The following is a 21,173-nucleotide window of genomic DNA, read 5'->3' as shown; positions in this document are numbered from 1 at the left end:
TGGTTATGTCAATGCTTAAATAAGAAGTGAAGACAGTAAGTGCCCATGTAGTTGTGTTAAACATTTTTAATTGCAGCGTGGGATTAAATGGAATTGTGTTTTGAGGCAAATGTCTACTGCATCTCTGGACTGGAAAGCTTGAGGCCACAGTGCACAGGTCTGGAGAAGGCACCTATGGGAGAATGATGCTGACAATGTAAAATGAACAGTTTATAGTTTCCAGATCAATGCAAATATATATATATATATAAAATCAGAAAGTACAACAAGTGTAATGAAGAAAACAAATTTACAATCCCACCCAGACATTTTTTTTTTTTACTGCCTTAGATTTTTAACATTATAGAGTGATGGTTTATTTTTCGAAAGAAATCTAATAAAAAAGAGATATAAGGAAATGCTACTCATCACTCTCAGCCATCCAAAATGCATCTCCGCCAAGACAATTTATGTTCATAGTTTGTGCCACATATTTCTGTGTCCATATGAGTGTATACATATAAACCCCAAACCAAATCAGTTGGCGTCAAGTTGATTCTGACTCATAGAGCCCCCATGTGTTGCAGAGTAGAACTGTGCTCCATAGAGTTTTCAAGGCTGTGACCTTTTGGAAGCAGATCACCAGGATTTTCTTCCGAGGTATTTCTGGGTGAATTTGAACTGTCAGCCTTTTAATTAGGAGTTGAGTGCTTAACCCTTTGCACCACCCAGGGACTCTGGGTGAAATGTATAAGCTATATACATATGTTGTTGTTGTTGTTAGGTGCCGTGGAGTCAGTTCCGACGCATAGTGACCCTGTGTACAACAGAACAAAACGTTGCCCAGTCCTGTGCCATCCTCATATTCATTGTTCTGTTTGAGCCCATTGTCGCAGCCACTGTGTCAATCTGTCTCGTTGACAGTCTTCCTCTTTTTTGCTGAACCTCTGCTTATTAAAAAAAAAAAACAAAACTCTGCTTATAGCTGGGTTTTATTCAGCATTTTAACAAAAATGGAATCATGTTGCACATATCACTCTCCACACACATTTACTCTAAAGCTTCGTATACTTATCTAATAATATATTGGAGGCACACCTCCAATTCCACACTTATAGATCTTTTTTAAAATTAAAATGTACTTATTTTTGAAAAGATGGTATATGCACATGATAAAAATAAGGGACTAAATGTTCATCAGTGATAATTAATTCTTCTCTGTATCCCTATCCCACAGCCAATCACTTCCTTTCCATAGAACAATTGCTGTTACCAGTATGTTCTGAAGCCTTATGGAGATAGTCTATGCATAAAAATATATACATTCTTTTCTGGGTAAAGTTCTTCCCACATTTTCTTCACTTTTTTTTTTTTTCACTTAGTATATATCTTGAATTTTTTTTCATATCAGTACATGTAAAAGTGCCTCATTCATTTCCTCCCTCCCCCTTGCCTCAGGCTTATTTGTACAAATACTACAGAAGGGCACCAGCTGCATGTAGATGGCAGCCCAGGGAGCCACACCAGTCCTGTCCTTAAATGGGGGACCACTCTGGAGCCTTTGTGGGGGCCTGGGCACCTTTGGGAGGCTGATCCAGAGCCAGAACCTCAGTCCAAGTCTTGGCTTGAGCTTTGGCCTTCCTTTGAGGCTTGGCTTTGGACTTTGGCCAGTAGAGCTTGAGACCCTTGGCAACGCAGGCACAAGCACTCTTCTCAAGCTTGGGATGGGCTGTATAGGTGAGTCGACTGACCTTGTGGTTGATGCTCCTTGGGATCTTGGGTTTGACCTCCTTGGGCTTTATGAGAGCTTTGACAGCCTCAGCATGTGTATCTATGACCTTGGCATTGTTGGCCTGCATCTTCTTCAGGCCATTTTTATCGTGCTTCTTGGCAAAGTGCTTGTTCCACAAGAAACTTGGGGTCCATCCCCTTAAGAGATTCATATTGTTGTGATTGGGGTTTCTTGATGTCATTTCTGTGCCATTTTCAGGACTGGCTGTGTGTGGTGCAGTTCTTAGACTTGGTGATGTCTGTACCAGTGCATGCAGCTCCTAGAGCACCAGGCACTGAAGGAGCACCTCATTCATTTTTATTATTTTGTTTTGTTCTTTTGAATGGCTTCCTAGTTTTCCACCATATGGATATACCAAAATGCATTTCATTCATTCCCTACTGTTCTAATATCCTAGGACTGCTGTCAAACTGGGTGACTTAAAACAACAGAAGTTTATTCACTCATGTTCCAGAGGCTAGAAGTCTGAAATAAAGGTATTGATAGAGCCATGCTCCCTTTGAAGGCTCTAGGGTGGAATCTTTGCTTGTCTCTTCCAGCTTCTGGTGGCCTCAGGTGTTCCTGGGTTTGTGGCACATCACTCCAATCTCTACTTCCATTTTCACATGGCTTTCTTCCCTCTGTATATCTGTGTCTCTTCTCCTCCTCTTATAAAGGAAATGAGTCATATCCGATTAATGGCCCATTCTACTCTAGTATAACCTCATGTTAACTAATTACGCAGAGCCAAGATGGTGGCTTAGACACACTACGCCATGCTTCTGCAGCAAGGATCCAAGAAACAAAGTGAAACAGTTACAGATGACAATCCTGGAATCCTGAGCATCAAATGGAAGGAATTCCAGAACAGGAGGAGAAAAAAAAAAAAAAAAAAACCCAGAGAAAAATTTTGAAGATTTGCTGGCAGAAAATTTCCCTAATATCATGAAAGACAAGAAGATATCCATCCAAGAAGCTTGACAAATCACATACAGGGTAGACCTCAAAAGAAAGTCACAAAACATATGATAATCAAAATGATATAGACATCATTTCCAAAACCAAAGACAAAGAAAAAAATCCTGAGAGCATATCGGGAAAAATGAACTGTCACCTACAAAGGGGAACCAATAAGACTAATCTCTGATTTCTCTGTTAGCAAGAAGGCAATAGGACGACATATATAAAACTCTGAAAGAAAAAAGATTGCCAACCGAGAATTATGTAGCCAGCAAATTTTTTTCTCAAATGCTATGGCAAAACTAAGACATTCCCAGATAAACAGAAATTAAAGAAACTGGTAAAAACCAGATCAATCTTGCAAGAAATATTTAAGGGAGTCCTTTGGACAGAGAAACACCACCACCAGACAACAACCTGAGATTAAGACATATGATAGCATACTCAGATACCAACCATTGGATCATTTGCTCTTTTCAATATTGATTCATGGAACCTTCTTGTGTATTAAGGAAATTAGCATTTTACCTCAAGTGCAACATTTTTAATAGCAATAGTATTAATTCTTATTATTAGATTTTTTTTTCTTTCTTTTTTAATGCCTGTTTGCCAGGATGAATACTGTTGCAAAAAATCCTAGTGCATATATGTATGTGTACATGTGTATGTATATGTATATATACATTGAGAGACATCTTGGAAGAGAAACCTGGCAATCTACTTTCAAAAACTCAGCCTCCGAAAACTCTAGGGTCACAGTTCTGCTCTGATACACATGGGGTCACCATGAGTCAGAATTGACATGCTGGCAACTGGTGTGTGTGTGTGTGTGTGTGTGTACTGGTACTTTTGTTTTTATAGGATAGATTCCCTAAAGTGGGATTGTTTACTCAAGAAATACATCTATTTCAATTTAAAGCCTATTGCCAGGTCATTTTTTCAAAAGTCTGAAGCAATTCACATCACCATTGGCGATGGACAGAAGTGCCTGTCCCCCTGCATCCCCATTAGCACTAATTGTTATTACTCGGATGAATTCTGCAGTGACACATGGTATTTTCTTGTGGTTTTAGTTTGTATTTATCTGATCATTAGTGAGGTTGAGGATCTTCTAATAGATTTATTGGCCATTTGCAATTTCTCTTCTAAGAACGGTCTATTTTTTTTCTGGAGTTTCAGTCTCTTTTCTATCATTTTGTAGGGACTTTTCGTGCGTCTTAGGAACTCTTTAGTTGTAATATTTTTTCTAATTTCCTATTTGTAATTTGTACTTTTACCAAGTGAACATAAATTTTTATGCCTTTTCATTTATGGTTTTTGAGCTTTGTGACTTTATTAAGTTTTTCCTTGAATCTTTTACTTTTTCTGAAAAGGGTCAGAGAGTGAATATGTTAGGCTTTGCAAATAGTATAGCCTCTGTCATAACTACTCTATCATTGTAGCTCAAAAGCAGACAGACAGTATGGAAATAAATGGGTGTGGCTGTGTTCCAATAAAACTTTATTTACAAAACAGGCAGTGGCCTCTTGGCTGTAGTTTGCTGACCACTGTGGTTAAAGCCTGGGTGGCACAAATGGTTAAGTGCTTGACTACTAACTGAAGGGTTGGAGGTTGGCATCCATCCACAGACATCTTAGAAGAGAAGCCTGGCGATCTACTTTCAAAAAATCAACCACTGAAAACTCTATGGTCACAGTTCTGCTCTGGTACACATGGTGTCACCGTGAGTCAGAATTGACATGATGGCCACTGGTTTTTGTGTATGTGTGTGTGCTAAAGACTAAGTCAGGGGATGAAATCCTTCGCTGAAATCCTCCAAAATCTCTCCATTTCACTTAGATGAGAAAAAGCCAAAATCATACCATGATCTGGCCTTCATTGTCTTTGACTTTGTCTTCTATAACTCTTGGTTGATCTGCCCCAGTTACACCAGCCTCTTCTCTGTTCCTTGGACTCCTCATACAAACTCCACACCAGGCATGCTTCCTCTTGGCACTTGTTTTTCCCTCTGCCTAGAATGCCCTTCCCCGAGATATTTACATTAGTCTCTCCCTCACTTCCTTCAGGGTTTTATTCAATCTCAGCATATCAGCGAGCCCTTTTCTGGCTACCCTGCCTTCAGATACACTTTCTGTTCCTCTTTCTGTCTTATTATTTTCTTCTTTTTCACTCACCACTGTCTAATATTGTGTATTTTACTTACTTATAATGTTGATTGTTTTCCTCCACTAGAATGTAAGTTCCACAAGGGCAGGAAATTTCATCAATTTTGTATCCTCAGCACTTAGAAGAGTGCCTGGCATATAGTAAAGTTCAGAATATTTTTGTTGAATGATTGAATACTTACAAAGGGAGAGATGAAGATACATAAAGAAAGGGGATAAATTCAGAAGAAATTTCCTTGAGAATGAGAGATGACTGGTTTTGATGGGGTGGAGACACGTCTATTGCAAAAAGAGAAGAGAGGGGTGTCTATGCCGGTTGGTCATTACCAGGATTTCTCAACCTTGGAACTATTGACACTCTGGGCCAGAGAGTTTTTTGTTGTGGAGACTGTCGTGTGCATTGGAGGCTGTTTAGTAGCATCCCTGGTTCCTTACCACTTGATGCCAGTAGAACCCTTGACCCCAGTTGTGACAATCAAAAAATGTCTTCAGACATTGCCAAATGTTCCCTTGGGGTTAAATTGGCCCTGGCTGAGAACCACTGGTTCCATTTGGACTGGGAAGAGGGCCTCTTCAATGATGGCTCCTATTTTCTAAGTGCAAGATGAAGTCATCAACTGAGAGTTTAGGGGAGAGGAAATAAAATGTTTGGAGAAAGAGAAGGCATGAAGCTGGTTTCAGAGTGGGAAGAGGCAGTGGTGAAAAACAAATATGCTTATGTCTTTCCTGATACTGAGTAACACGATGTGTGGGAGAAAAAAATAGCTGCCTTGCCAGGGGGCTGCAGGGAGGTACAGTTCTCTGAGGACAACCATCCAGAGACTGGGTTTCTGATTATGAATGAAAAGTTTGAGAAAGCTCAATGAAAGAATTTCTAAGGAAAGACAGGCATAGAGTGTTGGGTCAGATTAGAGTTTGTTCAGAGTAGTGTGGAGCAGAGAGGCTCTATGAAAACTGCTAATGGGAAGGCTTGTGCTTATGATGGGAATTGATGTAAAATGGGTGTGTGAAGCAGGGTGAAATTAGTCCTGAGAGCCTCAAGGAGGATCAGAAACCTATAAGGTCAGTGTCACAATCTTGAATACTTTGCTGAAGGATATGATAAGCCTCCTGGAGGAGAGGACACCAGTCCTCCCAAGCGTTCGTAGCTAATGCAAAAGGGGATTACTATTATTTTTTTCATTTCTGTTTTACGTCGGTTATTGCTAGTATAAAGAAAAGTTTTACATTTTTGTATATTTATCCTATCTTCAGTCTCTACCAAATTCCCTGATTAATTCTAATAGTTTAATAGCATTTCTTAGTTTTTTCGTTATGCAACTATATCAGCTGCAAATATGTCCCACACTTTCAACGTGAACAAAGTCAATTGAAGTCTGTTGCATAAGATTCAATCCTGGGACTTCCTTCAATTCCCCAGCTTCAGCTAGGTCTCCCTCTCAGAGTTAAAGCTATTACTCTGTACAGCCACTAGATGGCAATGAGCCAGCACCTCTGTGCTACTCTGTTGGACTGTAGGTCTGTCAGAGATGCTCCAAAAAACCCAGTGCTGTCGAGTTGATTCGGACTCATAGTGACCCTATAGGACAGAGTAGAACTGCCCCATAGAGTTTCCAAGGAGCGCCTGGAGGATTCGAACTGCTGACCTTTTGGTTAGCAGCTGCAGCACTTAACCACTACGCCATGCTAGCTGAGCAAATTTTCCTCTCAATAAAAAAAAGCCATGTCTAGCAAATTCAAAACATAGACGTCTTATCAGAACCAATCAACTATCAATTGACTGTGAAGACATAACTACAGATTATCTTATATCAAAATGATTGTAAGCAAAACAATTGCTTGCTCAGTAAGAGTTCCTTTCTGCTCTAATGGTCTCTCAGGAAGTCTAATATATGATCATCTACAACAAGCAAGATCTTCATGCCTTCAGAATTCTTCTTTCTTGGTAGGGCTTCATTTTAGGAGGTCATCTCAAGATTTTCCCTTTCATTTTTTTGAGATTATCTCCTTCCTTCCAAATTGAATAAGACACTAACCTCATGAAGTCTGACTGTTTTTCTATTTCCTCTGGTTCACTTGATAGTTTGACTCAAGAAAGAAGGGTACATACCAAGAAAAGATGTTGCTCTAACTTCTAGTTCTCAAATACTATCTTGAAAAATTTCCTTTGAGTTGATCCCAAAATGTTTTACTTCTCTATTTACCAGCCCTGCTTTGAACCTAATGGAATGAGTTAGCTTTTAGTTTTAGCTGCTCCAGAAACCAAAAAAAAAAAAAAATCAGAAATACAGATATAAATATCATTGGATTCTTATGATCAAATATAAATGACGCCAAGCAACATAAAATTCACATAATCTAAAAAAAATAGATATAAACACAATTTCCTTCCCACAAACAACTGTATCTGTGATCCAATTTGTCTTACAAGTCATAGAATTTGTGCCCTACATTTCTCACACTCCATAGCAGGGTTTGGGAAACTTTTTCTGTAAAGGGTCAGAGAGCAAATATTTAAGGTTTTGCAGGCCATATGATCTCTGTCACACTATTCAACTCTGCTGTTTCAGTGTGAAAGAAGTCATGGACAATAGATAAATGAATGGATGTGGCTGTGTTTGAATAAAACTTTTTTTGACAAAAACAGGCAGCAGGCTGGACTTGGACCACTAGCCTTAGTTTTTCAACCCCTGCTTTACAGTAAAGTTGTTCAGTGGAACTCTGAAGATGTGTTGGATTTAAGTGGAAAATGTCAGAGAACAGGTATATAGCCAGTGAAGTCAGGGAATGGATCCAGGGACACCTTAGGATCTAGAGTAGGTGTTTGGGGAGACAATCCACATTTTACCTCAGAGAGGTGGCAGTGAAAATGGAAAAAATAAAAATAAAGGCAGGAGACAGGGATATGCTTTTGAGATAGGGCTCTCCATTTTATTTCCTTATTGCTATGAGGATCGTGCTGCTAACTATAGCATCCTGGAACTATTTTCAACCCCATTCTTTTCCTGGGAGTAATGGATTATGCATAGTACAAAAACCACATTTTGTCCAGTCAATGTTTCCCAAGGGAACCTCCCCGAAGTAACTGTCACGAGAGAATTTGAGCGTGACAGTTTCTCCTCATTAGAGATTCCCAAGAGGCTGGGAATAATCTGCTGTTTACAGTCACCGCTAACCTTTTCACTACACTCAGGGATCCTAATGGGCTTCTTTCTCTCTATGGGTGGAAAGAGAAAGAAAAGAATGTGTTAACCTTTGATGTGAAGACAGTTTTGTAACCCAGGACAAAGGGAGGTCAGAGGTAAGACCAGCACATGCCCCATGGCCCCCTGGGAGTGTCAGGGGCAGGGACCATGCTTGACTTCTTCACTTTTACATCTCTAAGATCAGTTATCCCCTGGATAAAGAAAGTGTTCACTGGGGACACCTATTTCCCCTCTTATATTCTACAGTACACAATGAGAGGAAAGGAGTTGAGCTCAATGTTCATGCAGAAATTCATCCTTTAGCCTATATCCTTTCCTCTCCATTTGGACCATCATGTACTCTCCATTCTTAGAGCCCATTCAGCACTTATTACCTACCTTTCTCTTTTGTGTATATAGCAAGTATTTAATTTAGCTTATTATTATTATTTTTTGAGCCAGGTCCTGGGGTTACAGATTTGAGTAAGATAGTCTCCAACCTCAAGGAACGCATGGTATTGTTGTTGTTGTTGGGTGCTGCCAAGTCGATTCCAACTCATATTGATCCCATGTGACAGAGTAGAACTGCCCCATAGAGTTTTCTTGGCTATGATCTTTACAGAAGCAGATTACCAGGTTTTTTTCCTGTAGAGCCTCTGAGTTCAAGCCACCAACCTGGTATTACAATCCTGCGTTATGTTTCTACGTCTTTCTCCGCCAAGGAGATTATAAGCCTGTCAAAGTCAGAGATCTCATCTTGCCCTTCCTTTGGATCTGCCCAGTCACTAATGTAGGGCTGAGGATCCACTTTAAGGAATATTTGCTATGTCTGCGATGTATGTAGTTATCAAGCCACTTCCCGGGGCACAGCTCTGAACCAAATTGAATATTTCTGAACTGTCTGTCCACTGAAGCAGGGAGAAAGGTGCTCTCAGTGTGGCAAGATTCCTAGTATATGTTCCACTCTCAGCTTTATATTCGTCATCCTCCACTCAAAGTGACTTCAACACTCCCCTCTCCTCTTGTTCCTTCACATGAAAGATGGAGACATGTGAACCCTGACACTGCGTACTTTTGATAGTTCTCTGAAATTCTTGTCTGAAAGGATTTAGGCAAAATATGAGCACACTTCTATGGGGAGTGTTTTAAGCTTTTATCTCAAAACCTGCAGAGTTTAAAGTTTCAGTTGGGAAATAAAATCACATCTGGGATGAGGAACTGTCAGCTCGCAACAAAGCTATGAATAAGTCAAGGTTTGCTTTTGGTGCACCTCCTTTCACTGAGGCATTGAGCTCAGCTGCATCTGCCTCAGGTGGATTAGAACCCAAGAGCCCAGGTATCTCAGTCCTCACCCTTCTTGTCCCTACTGTGAGCTCCAGATTACCCACGGGAAGTGTTGCCGTTGTCTTGGTTGAAAGAGACCTCTTTGCACATTGGGGAAATTTAAATTCTTTGAAGATATAATCTTTTAGTGGTTTTATTTTTTTTAATTATCTAGTACTTAATAGCACCTTTTTTTAAGCTTTTTTAAAAAACCACGTTTTCATGTCCTCTTTTACCTTATCTTGAGAATGTTGAACAGCACATACAAAAATAAGTGGCACAGCCATGGGCTGGCCCATGGCCAAGGACTAAAACATTTCTCCCCAGCTGTCTCTGTATACCTCCTCAGATTTTTGGTAGCCCCACTCCCCCTCCCTCCATTGCTTAAATGAATCTTTTGGAATAAAGTCACCCCTCAAGAAAAAGCTGATCATGTTTCCAAGAGAGGCCACTGAGCTAGCTCAATCAGAATTACCATTACATGCATGTAGTCTTTTGTCTCTTCCCTTCCTCAACTGATCCAGGATGCTCTCCCTCAGCTCTGACCCCTTCCCAGTCAACATTCAACAAGGCATTTATTGAGTGATTCTCATAAGCTGCTGCTGCTTCAGGAAATATAGCATTTCATGATTTTATCCAGGTCCAGAATCCCTTGACTTCTTTCTCCATCCTGTCTACTAATGGAAACTGGGTCTCAGCTAACTGTTGAAATGAAAACTAACATATGAATTTATTACAAATTTAGTCAGAATCTCAATGAGATTTTATAATTTTGGGGAGGGGGAGAGGCATAGACTGGAAAAATTGATTTTAAAGCTTGTACTGCCAGCCTTTTTGGTTAGCAGCCATAGTTCTTAACCACTGTGTCACCAGGGCTCTGTATCATAGAATAAACGTGGGGGAAATTATCAAGGAGAATTTGTAAACGAAGAAAAATGAAATGAATTTACCCTAACGAATATTAAAACAAATAATATAGCTATTGAAATAAACACAGAAAGGTATTGTCATGGGGCCCTGGTGGCACAGTGGTTAAGTCTTTGACTGCTAACCAAAAGGTAGGCAGTTGGAATCCACCAGCTGCTCCTTGGAAACCAACCCGATGGAGCAGTTCCACTCTGTCTTACAGGGTTGCTATGAATCAGAATCGACTTGATGGCAAAAGGTTTGGCTTTTTTTCTCACAGTAGTATCGTGCAATTATAGACAAATAAATCACTAGGATAAAATAGAGAATTTACAAACAGATCCAAGGCATTTAACATGTAAAAATGAGACATTTCATTTCAGTAGGAAAGCAATGGACTATTCAGTAAGTGATACTGGGAAACCTGCCTATGCATTAAAAAAAAAAAAAAAAAAAAAAGGGATTTTATATTTACCCACATATTTACTATTTAGGGCACTCTGCATTTCTTTGTGTAGATTCAAATTTCCATCTGGTATCAGTTTTCTTTTGCCAGAAGAACTTCCTCTAACATTTTTGCTAAAGATCTGTTGGTGATAAGTTGTTTCAGCTTTTACTTGACAGAAAGTCTTTATTTCATATTCGTTTTTGAAGTGAAGGACAGTAATTCTTAAGAGATGGTAACCAAATGAGGTAAACCCCACAATTGCCTCAGCTACTGCCTTGAGATTTTAGGGCACAGCACAGAGTGTTACGCAGGCAGAGCCCAGAGGTCTCCCTGAATTGAAGACACATAGCTGAGACAGGACAAAGTATCAGAGAAGAGAGAGCTGCATGGAAAACTCTAGAGATGTGTGGAAAGCCCTTTTGAGTCATCAACAGAGTACTGATCAGATCATGCATGTGAGGAAGCAAACCAAGACCAGAGAAAAAACACCCAAAGGGATTAGAGGGAAAAGTGCCCAGTGATCACACAAGCCTGGGTACAGTGCCTATTCCCACAAAGCAGATTGGAAAATGTCATGGGGCATTGGGGTAGAGTACTCAGAAGGGTCCTACCTAAGCTGTGGCAGTTTATTGGCTCTAAAAAAAAAATAATAATAAAAAATAATTTTTTTTTTTTTTTTTTTTTACAGGTGAAAAGTTATTCTGGTCCCGCTTAACAAATCTTATAAACAAGACACAAAAGGACCAAACTATTTCCAAGTAATTGTATCCTGGGACAAATTAAAGAATACTTATTGGAATACAAAAAATATTCAGTGTCCAACAAAGTACAGTTTACAACCTCTGGCCTCCAATCAGTGGTCTCCAGGCCTGCAAAGACACAGGAAAATACAACCTGTAATGAGGAGAAAAAAATTTACCAGACAGAACTAACTGAAAACTGACAGTTATTAGAATTGTCACCCAAGGACATTAAAACAGTTATTATAAGTTTAGTCTAAATGTTCAAAATATTAAGTGGAGTCATGGATGATATAAGACAGATCCAAACTTCTAGACACAAAAACTACAATGTCTGAAAGGAAAACTACTCTTGTTGGAATTAATGACAGATTAGACTTTGCAGAAGAATATATTAGTGAACTTTGAAGGCACAGCAATAGAAACTTCCAAAATAAAACACTCAGAGAAAAAAGAATTAAAAAAAAAAAAAAGCCATGAAAAGAGCATCAGAGAGCTGTAAGATAACATCAAACAACCCAACATATTTATAATTAGAATCCCAAAGGGTGGGTAGGAGAGAAAAAAAATGTGAGGGTATAATGGCTAAAAAATTTCCAAATTTGGAGGTTAGCAAAACCCAAGCACAAGAAATATGAAAACAACCTAATCAAGGCACATTGTAATGCAGTTGCTCAAAACCAGTGATAAAGAGAAAAATTTAAAAGCACCCAGAAAAAAAAGCATGTCATACACAAGGGAACAAAAATAAGTTTTGTGGTAGTTTCTCACCAGAAACAAGACAAGCAAGAAAACAATTAAGCAGCATGTTTAAGAGTGGAAAACAAACAAACAAAAAACTGCCAACTTAGACTATCTTCCAAAACTGAAGGCAAAGTAAAGACTTTTTTAGACACACGAAAGCTGAAATACTACAAGAAATGTTGAAGGAAGTCCTTTAGGGAGAAGGTAGATGATACCAGACGGAAATGTAGACCTACACAAAGAATAAAAAACAAGAAATGGAAACTACATAGAGAGATACACACAAAAATTTATTTATATCTTTTCAAAAGGTAATTGATTATTTAGGCAAAAATAATAATGTATTTTTGAGTTTATAATATACGAACAAGAAAAAGATGTTTGCTCTCACCACTTCCATGCAACATTGTACTGGAGGTTTTAGCTGGTGCAATAAGGCAAAAAAAAAAAAAAAAAAAAAAAAGAAGTAAAAGCATCTAGGTTGGAAAAGAACTAAAACTGTCTTTATTTGCAGATGATATGATTATCTAGAAAATCTGACAGAATCCTCAAAAATATATTAGAACTAATAAGTGAATTTAGTAAAACTTCAGGGTTTAATATCAAAGTACTAAAAAGAATGCTAGCAAAATGCTAGCAAAAATAATTAGAAATTGAAAATTTAAGAAAATATCACTTATAGTAGCATCAAAAATGTGAAATACTTAGAGGTGTATCTGACAGGACCTGCTTACTGAAAACTACAAGATATTGCTGAAGTAAATTAAAAAATACCTAAATAAAAATATATACATATTAATGGGTTAGAAAATTCAATGCTAAGATTTCATTTCTCCCAAAATTATCTATTGATTCAGCACAATCCCAACCAAAATCCCATCAGAATTAAAAAAAAAAGAAAATGACAATCTAACTCTTTAAAATTCATATAAAAATGCAAAGTACCTATCACAGCCAAAATAATTCTGAAAACAAAGAGTGAAGTTTATTTCATGACAAATTATAAAACTATGGTAATAAAGACGGTGTGGTATTGGTGTCAATATAACCAAATAGACCAATGGAACAGAGCACAGGGTTCAGGAAGAGATCCACAATGTGGGGACAACTAATTTTTGACAAAACCGTAAAGCCAATTCAGTGGGGAAGGGAAAGTTTTGTTTCCTCCTTTTCAGGAGTGCCAGAGAATGGCACTGATGCTGGTTGTTTAGTCCCCCGTCCCCTACTCCACCATCTCCCACTCAGGTGTTTCTGGGGAGGGAGATGAAGTAAAACCCTCAAAATGAAAAGGACCCCACGTTTGTTTGAGAACAACACAGCAAGGGGGAACTGCAGACCCTTGGACCCCCTCCTCAGCCAGGACTCAGGGACAGAAGCTGGGAAGAACGTGGGTGGTGGAACAAGGGATGGGGAGGTCCCTAGGTCCACACCCCAGATGTCCGTTCCACCCAAGACATCACTCCTCCTCAGGACTTCTTTGTTCTGCACGTTGTATTAAAAAAAAATAAAATAGAAGAAAAAACTCAAACCCATTACCACTGAGTTGATTTCAACTCATAGCGACCCTATAGGACAGAGTAGAACTGCCCCACAGGGTTTCCAAGGAGCAGATAGTGGATTTGAACTGCTGACTATTTGGTTAGCAGCTGAGCTCTTAAACACTGTGCCACCAGGGCTCCAGGACAGTATTTTCAACAAATGGTGCTAGAACAATTGACTGTCCATATGCAAAACAAAAAACAAAGACTTTAATCCATACCTTATGCCATATACAAAAAATAAAAAAGGGTCATAGATCTAAACATAAAATAGAAAACTATAAAACTTCTAGTCAAAAACATAAAATAAAATCTTAGTGACTTTGAATTAGGCAAAAATTTCATAGATTCAGCACTAAAAGCAAGATCTATAAAAGAAAGTTATTCATCAATTGGACTTCATCAAAACTAAAAACTGCTCTACAACTTTTCTACAACTTACACGGTTATGAAATGAAAAGACAAGTTATAAACTTGGGGAAAACCAAATAAAAGAAATGGAGACCATACCAAAGAAGGAAGTCCCTTGGTGATGCAAACAGTTAACACATTCATCTGCTAACCAAAAGGATGGAGGTTTGAGTCCTCCCAGAGGTGCCTCAGAAGAAATGCCTGACAATCTACTCCTGAAAAATCAGCCATTGAAACCACTATGGAGCACAGTTCTGCTCTGACACTCATGAGGTTGCCATGAGTTGAAATCAGCTTGATGGCGATGGACAACTGGCTATAAAGAAAGGTCTATGGATGGCAAATAAGTACATCAGGAGATACTACACAACATTAGTCATGAGGGAAATGCCAATTAAAGCCACAGTGAGATACCACTAATGGCTAAAATTAAAAGTAATGAAAACAGTTGCAGATTTTCTCCTTTCAGATCTGTTTTTGCCACATGTGTTTTGAAACTCTTTTGTTAGGTGCATCCATATTTAGAGCTGTTATATCTTCTTTGAGAACTGACTTCTTTATCATTATATAATGTCCCCTTTTATACCTAACCAAAATATCTTTCTGCATCTTTTTACTTTTAACTTATCTATGTTTTTGTATTTAAAAAATATTATGCCACTTCATGAGTAGTGAAAGGCCCTTATAATAATAAATTTCTAATTCTTCTGTCCTATTTAAAAAAAAAAAACTATTTTTTTATTTTCTACCTACTTTTGTCTTATATTTTACTTTTTTAAAATTAATTACTCTCCTTTTTTTTAAAATATTTTTTATTGAGCTTTAAGTGAACGTTTACAAATCAAGTCAGTCTGTCACATATAAGCTTATATACACCTTATTCCATACTCCCACTTAAAAAAAAAAATTTTTTTTTTTTTTTTACTCTCCCCCTAATGAGTCAGCCCTTCCAGTCTCTCCTTTTGTGACAATTTTGCCAGTTTCTAACCCTCTCTACCCTCCTATCTCCCCTCCAGCAGGAGATGCCAACACAGTCTCAAGTGTCCACCTGATACAAGTAGCTCACTCTTCATCAACATCTCTCTCCAACCCATTGTCCAGTCCCTATATTTTACTTTTACATTGCTATAAATACATAATGAATTGTTATTATTTTTGTTTTAAACAGTTATCTTTTAGATCAATTAAAACCATACAAAAACTGACTTTTATTTTACCTTCGTTTATTCCATTTCCAGTGCTCTCCATTTCGGTGTGTGGCTTAAAGCTTCTTACCCGTATCAACTCCTTGTGCCTGAGGAATTTCACTCAACATTTCCTGTAGAGTACGTCTTCTAGCAACAAATTGCTTCAGTTTTTATTTTTGAAGGATATTTTTGCTGGGTATAGAATTCAGGGTTGACAGTTCTTTTTCCTTTCTTTTTGCCTCTCAGCACTTGATAGAGATCTTTTTGTCTTCTTGCTTGCAAGATTCCTGATGCCAAGTTTTCTGTAATTTTTATCCTTGTTCTTCTGTAGACAACGTGCCCTTTTCTTCCTCTGGCTGCCTTCAAGCTTTTCTCTTCATTTTTGGTTTACAGCAGTTTTAATTTGATATTCCCAGGTGTGTGTGTGTGTGTGTGTGTGTGTGTGTGTGTGTGTGTGTGTGTGCGCATGCACATGTGTTGGTATTTACCTGCTTGGTGTTCTCTGAGCCTTCTGTATCTCTTTTTGGTGTCTGACATTAACGTTAAAAATTCTTTCAAGTATTTCTTCTGCCCTGTTCTTTTTCTATTTCTAGGATTCCAATTATGCATACATTAGACCATTTGATATTGTCCCACAGCTTTTGAATGCTTTGCTGAAGGCATTCTTCATCTCTTTTACTATGTTTTTTTTTTTTTATTTGTAGGATTTTCATTTGATACTTTCTTATTGTTTCTATGTCTCTACTGAAATTACCTATCTGATCTAGGATATTGTCTACCCTTCCTATTAATCTATAACATTATTAATCATTATTATTTTTAAATTCCCTGGCTGATAATTCCAACATCTGTGTCATACATGAGTGTGATTTTGTTGATTTCTTTATATCCTTAGACTCTTTTTTTCCCCTATCTTTTAGTGTGCCTCATAAATTTTGTAGCAAGCTAGATGTGGTTTATAGGATAATAGACACTGAAGTAATTATTTTTTTGTTTGGAAATAAGCACAGCTTTTTTTTTTGCTAGGCATTTAGTGTGGGGGTTTTGTTAACCTAGGCTTGCAGTTTCTTGTTGCTATGGGTTACCTATAGTGGACCACAGCCTTCAAATCCTCTAGTGATAAACTTGTTTTCAGGGTATGGACTACTTTGCCAGAGGATTTTTCTTAATGTCTATTCATAATAAATGGAGAAAATATTGAAGTTGTCCAGGATTTCATTTTACTTGGATCCACAGTCAACACCCATGGAAGCAGCAGTAAAGAAATCAAAGGATGCATTGCATTGGGCAAATCTGCAAAAGACCTCTTTAAAGTGTTAAAAAGCAAAAGTGTCACTTTGAAGACTAAGGTGTGCTTGACCCAAACCGTGGTGTTTTCAATCACCTTATATGCATGCAAAAGCTGGACAATGAATAAGGAAGACCAAAAAAGAATTACTGCCTTTCAATTATTGTGTTGACAAAGAATATTGTCTATACAATGGACTGCCAAAAGAACAAACAAATTTGTCTTGGAAGAAATACAGCCAGAATGTTCCTTAGAAGCAAGGAAGGTGAGACTAGGTCTCACATACTTTGGACATGTTATCAGGAGTGATTATTCCCTGGAGAAGGACATCATGCTTGATGTCATGGATTGAATTATGTCCCCCAAAAATGTGTGTATCAACTTGGTTAGGCTGTGATTCCCAGTATTCTGTGGTTGTCCACCATTTTGTGATTGTAATTTTTTGTTAAGAGGATTAAGGTAGGATTGTAACACCACCGTTACTTAGGTCAACTCCCTGATACAATGTAAAGGGAGTTTCCCAGGAATGTGGCCTGTGCCACATTTTATCTCCCAAGAGATAAAAGGAAAGGAAGCAAGCAGAGAGTTGGGGACCTCATACAACCAAGAAAGCAGCGCTGAGCACAAAATGCGTCCTTTTGACCTGGGGTCTCTGTGCCTGAGAAGCTCCTTCACCCAGAGCTGACAAAGAGAGAAAACCTTCCCCTGAAGCTGACACAGTGAATTTGGACTTGTAACTTACTAGACTGTGAGAGAATAAATTTCTCTTTGTTAACGCCATCCACTTGTGGTACTTCTGTTATAGCAGCACTAGGTGACTAAGACACTTGGTAAAATAGAGGGTCAGTGGAAAGAGGAATACCCTCAACAAGATGGATTGACGCAGTGGGTGGGACAATGGACTCAAGCATAACAATGATTGTGAGGATGGCACAGGACTGGGCAGTGCTTTGTTTTGTTGTACGTAGGGTCACTGAGTCAGAACCGACCCAACGGCACCTAAAAACAACAGCATTCCCCAAAGAGAATATTCTACTTGTAGTTCTCCAAGTGGTATTCCACTGTTATTTTTACTCAAAGATTGTTACTGTGGTGTGGGGGCAGGTGTTCTCTGATGTTTTGATTGTCTCAGTTTTATGCAGGCACTGTGAACCTGGCTCTTAAGGTCCCACTTTTACTCGGCAAAATAAGGAGTGAAAATGAACTTGCTCTGGTTTTTAAAAACAGGGAATCTCTTTATTGACTTCTTCTAATTACAAAAGTAACGTAGAATCATCATAAAAATTGAAGTGAAACACAAATGCAGTAAAAGTTTGTTGTCCTTATCCTCACCCATCCCCTACCAGAGCACCAGCATGTACATTTTGGTGTATATCCTTCTAGTGTTTTCCTATTTATGTGCAAAATAATATGTATTTTAATTTTACAGAAGTCAGATGACAGGCTAACGTACCTGACTAGTAATTTTGAAGAAGTGGGTTAGTGGAGATGACTTTCTTTCCTCTTGGCAGTTCAGTCAAGGCTTTGCTGCTGTGACAGATGAAAGGTGAGGCAGCAAGCCAAAAAGAAGATGCAGCAGCTTTCTTAAAGAGTGAACGTGTGCAGGAAGGCAACAGCTAAAGTAATAAAATGAAAATGAAAGTCGATCATGGAAAGGTGGGCCACTCTTGCATTTAATGGTGTGTGTGTGTTGGGGGGTAGGGAGTTAAGGCACAACATTCTTGGCAAAGGGCAGGACCACCAGGCCAACCCAGAGTCACCAGGATGGGAGCATTCACTGGGGAGCACTTCTTTGCTCCACCCCTTTCTTTCCTCAGTCTCTTGTGTCCCCTGGATCTATGCACAATCCTGGCCATTACATCACACAGAGAGAACCATAGGTCCTCCCAGCTGCCTCCTTGCTAAAAGGTCATTTTGCTCCTATTTACTTCTCAGTGGTAGGAGCACTGACCTTTGCTTTGATCTATAAACACGTGTGGCTCCTCAGGGAACATTCATGTCAGTAGCAAATGCATATTTGTGTCATGTCTGTCTGGACAATGAGGGTGCAGGCAGGACAGTCATATGTCAGTGCTCTAAATTCGGCAATTCTGTTCTCAATGGAAAGGTACAGGGGAGGAGTGGGTTCCTACTTCTGTGCACTTTCAAAAGCAATTAAAAAAAGTAATTTACGGCTTTACTGTGTTTCAACAATTATGAGCATTCATACTAATACAAAATTTGAGATTTGATGTGGGAGATATATCTCTTTAATCTAATTTATAGTTTGAGTTTATAACATTAAGATCACACAGGGAATTAGCTTGACCAAAAATGCAGATCTTACACAATCCAAGATCCCTGAAAGCAGGAGAGACATCACTTTACTGGATTATCTCTGATTCACCAAAGAGAGGAAAAATGGTTTTAATGTTATCTAAGAGATATGCTTCCTTTCCCCCATTAGTTATCCTTATACTTATTTCCATAGCAGGCTGATTGACTCAATTACTTTGACTCTTTAATGTGGCTAATAATTATAGCGTTGATTTGATGTTAGGCAGTGCCTGGACCTCCAGCCTTCCATCTGGTGAGATTCGCCCTGAGCTGGGAGCTCCTGCTGACTCGAGTGCAAAAGAAAGAAGCATCACCAATGGAGATTAATCCTCCCATCATCCCTGAAAGAAAGGGCTGTAGACCCCATGTGGATTGCTCAGCATGCTACTGATTTTATTAAACAACCGAGTGGACAAAGGGAAACAAGGCCTTGCCATCCTCCAAAAGAACACTGTGCCAAAAGTGTATTAGTCGGTCAAGGGCCACAGATTCAGGTCTAAATGCACCTTTTCATAGACACAATGAAGTACTTTCTTAATTTGCAGCTTAGTCAAATGTAGCTTTTGTAATTCAGGGGAATTCAAAAAGAGGCTTGCAGTTCTGTGTTAGCTTTTCTTATTTCCTATAATAATTTTAGGATGAGGCCACCTGTTCACTTAACAGACATTTAATTCTGTGCCAGAGAGTGAGGGCACAGAGTTAAGAATGTGCCACACGGTGTCTGCTCCTTGGAAGTTCAGACAAGTAAACTGATGGTTGTAGCGTGTGATGAGAAGACTGGGTATAGAATTATATCCAGAGAGTTTGGAGTAGATATTGTTGTTGTTGGGTGCTGTCGAGTCAATCCCAACTCATAGCAATGCCATATGACACGCTGAACTGCCCTACAGGGTTTTCTTGGCTGTAATCTTTGCAGAAGCAGATCGCCAGGTCTTTCTCCTACACAGCGGCTGGGTGAGTTTAACTGCCAACCTTTTGATTAGCAGCCAACAGCTTATCTGTTGCACCACTAGGGCTCCTTGGGGGTAGATAAAATGTGACTAATCAAGCCTGGAGAAGAATAAGCCAGGTTTCACAGAGGAGGTCAAGCCTTTGAGGAGTTATTTACTTACATATAATTGACTTATTCATTTAACAAATATTTACAAAATGTTAATTTCATTTTATGTTAGATATAGTGGGCAGAATGGTGACCCCCAAAATATAAGCCCATGTCCTAATGCCTGGAACCTATGAATATTATATGGCAAAAGATGTGATTAAGTTAAGAATCTTGAGGAGTTTATTTTGGATTATCCAGGAGGACCCTAAAAGCAATCACATGTACCCTTACAAGACAAAGGGAGAGGGAGTTTCGAGATAGAAGATGAAGCATCATGGCCAAGGAGGCAGAGATTGGAGCAATGGGACTACAAACCAAGGAATGCCTAGGATTGAGGGCAGCTGCCAGAAGTAGGAGAGAGGCATGGGACAGATCTCCCCCAGAGCCTCAGGAAGGAATGTGATCTTGCTGACAGCTTGATTTCAGACTTCTGGCCTTCAGAACTGGGAGAGAAATGCATTTCTGTCTTTTTAAGTCACCCAGGTTGTGATTATTTGTTATAAAAGCCGTTGGAAACTAATACGGGGTACTCTTCTCCTTGATGTTAATTAAGAGTCTCTGGCTGACTAGGCTCCCCATCTGGAAGGTTGGGATACCTCCTGGCCACTGAGCAGGGAAAGAGAATGGACTTGGACTTTTCACTGACTTGACCCAGGAGTGACACCATTATCTTCTCATAGCCCATTAGCAGTGGCCACACAGCCTGCATCATTGGAAATGGCTAGAAATTACAAAGGAGTTTGTAGAATTGATGCAATGGTTAAGTGCTTGGCTGCTAATTGAAAGGTCAGTGGTTTCAGCTTACCCAGCAGAGGCTCCACAGGAGAAGGACCTGGTGATCTGCTCCCATAAAGATTACAGCATTGGAAGCCCTATGGGGCAGTTCTATTCTGTTGTACCTAACAACAACTTCCTTTGTCACAGAAAATAAGACATATGTGGACTGGACTTTAATGGACATGAACAGCCATCAGGATCTGAGGTAGCCAGAGGGACCAATGGCTCTCTCGGTTCTCTCTCTGATTCTGTGGTCTACATGTCTACTAGGTTTCTCTTGTGCATCCCACTGGCCATTGTCCTTGCATTCCCAAGACCCAGGAAGTTCAAATG

The 21,173-nt window shown here is 39.1% G+C and overlaps 1 pseudogene; it reads right to left on the bottom strand.

The window, feature by feature from the left end:
- Positions 1-1,514: 1,514 nt before the first annotated feature.
- On the bottom strand, positions 1,515-15,418 carry LOC100654086 (large ribosomal subunit protein eL29-like; annotated as a pseudogene).
- Positions 15,419-21,173: the final 5,755 nt, after the last annotated feature.

The sequence above is a fragment of the Loxodonta africana genome, chromosome 1 (genome assembly GCF_030014295.1).
Source record: "Loxodonta africana isolate mLoxAfr1 chromosome 1, mLoxAfr1.hap2, whole genome shotgun sequence".
Taxonomy (NCBI): domain Eukaryota; kingdom Metazoa; phylum Chordata; class Mammalia; order Proboscidea; family Elephantidae; genus Loxodonta; species Loxodonta africana.
The sequence above is the reverse complement of the archived record's forward strand: the minus strand, read 5'-3'. Positions and strand labels throughout refer to the sequence as shown.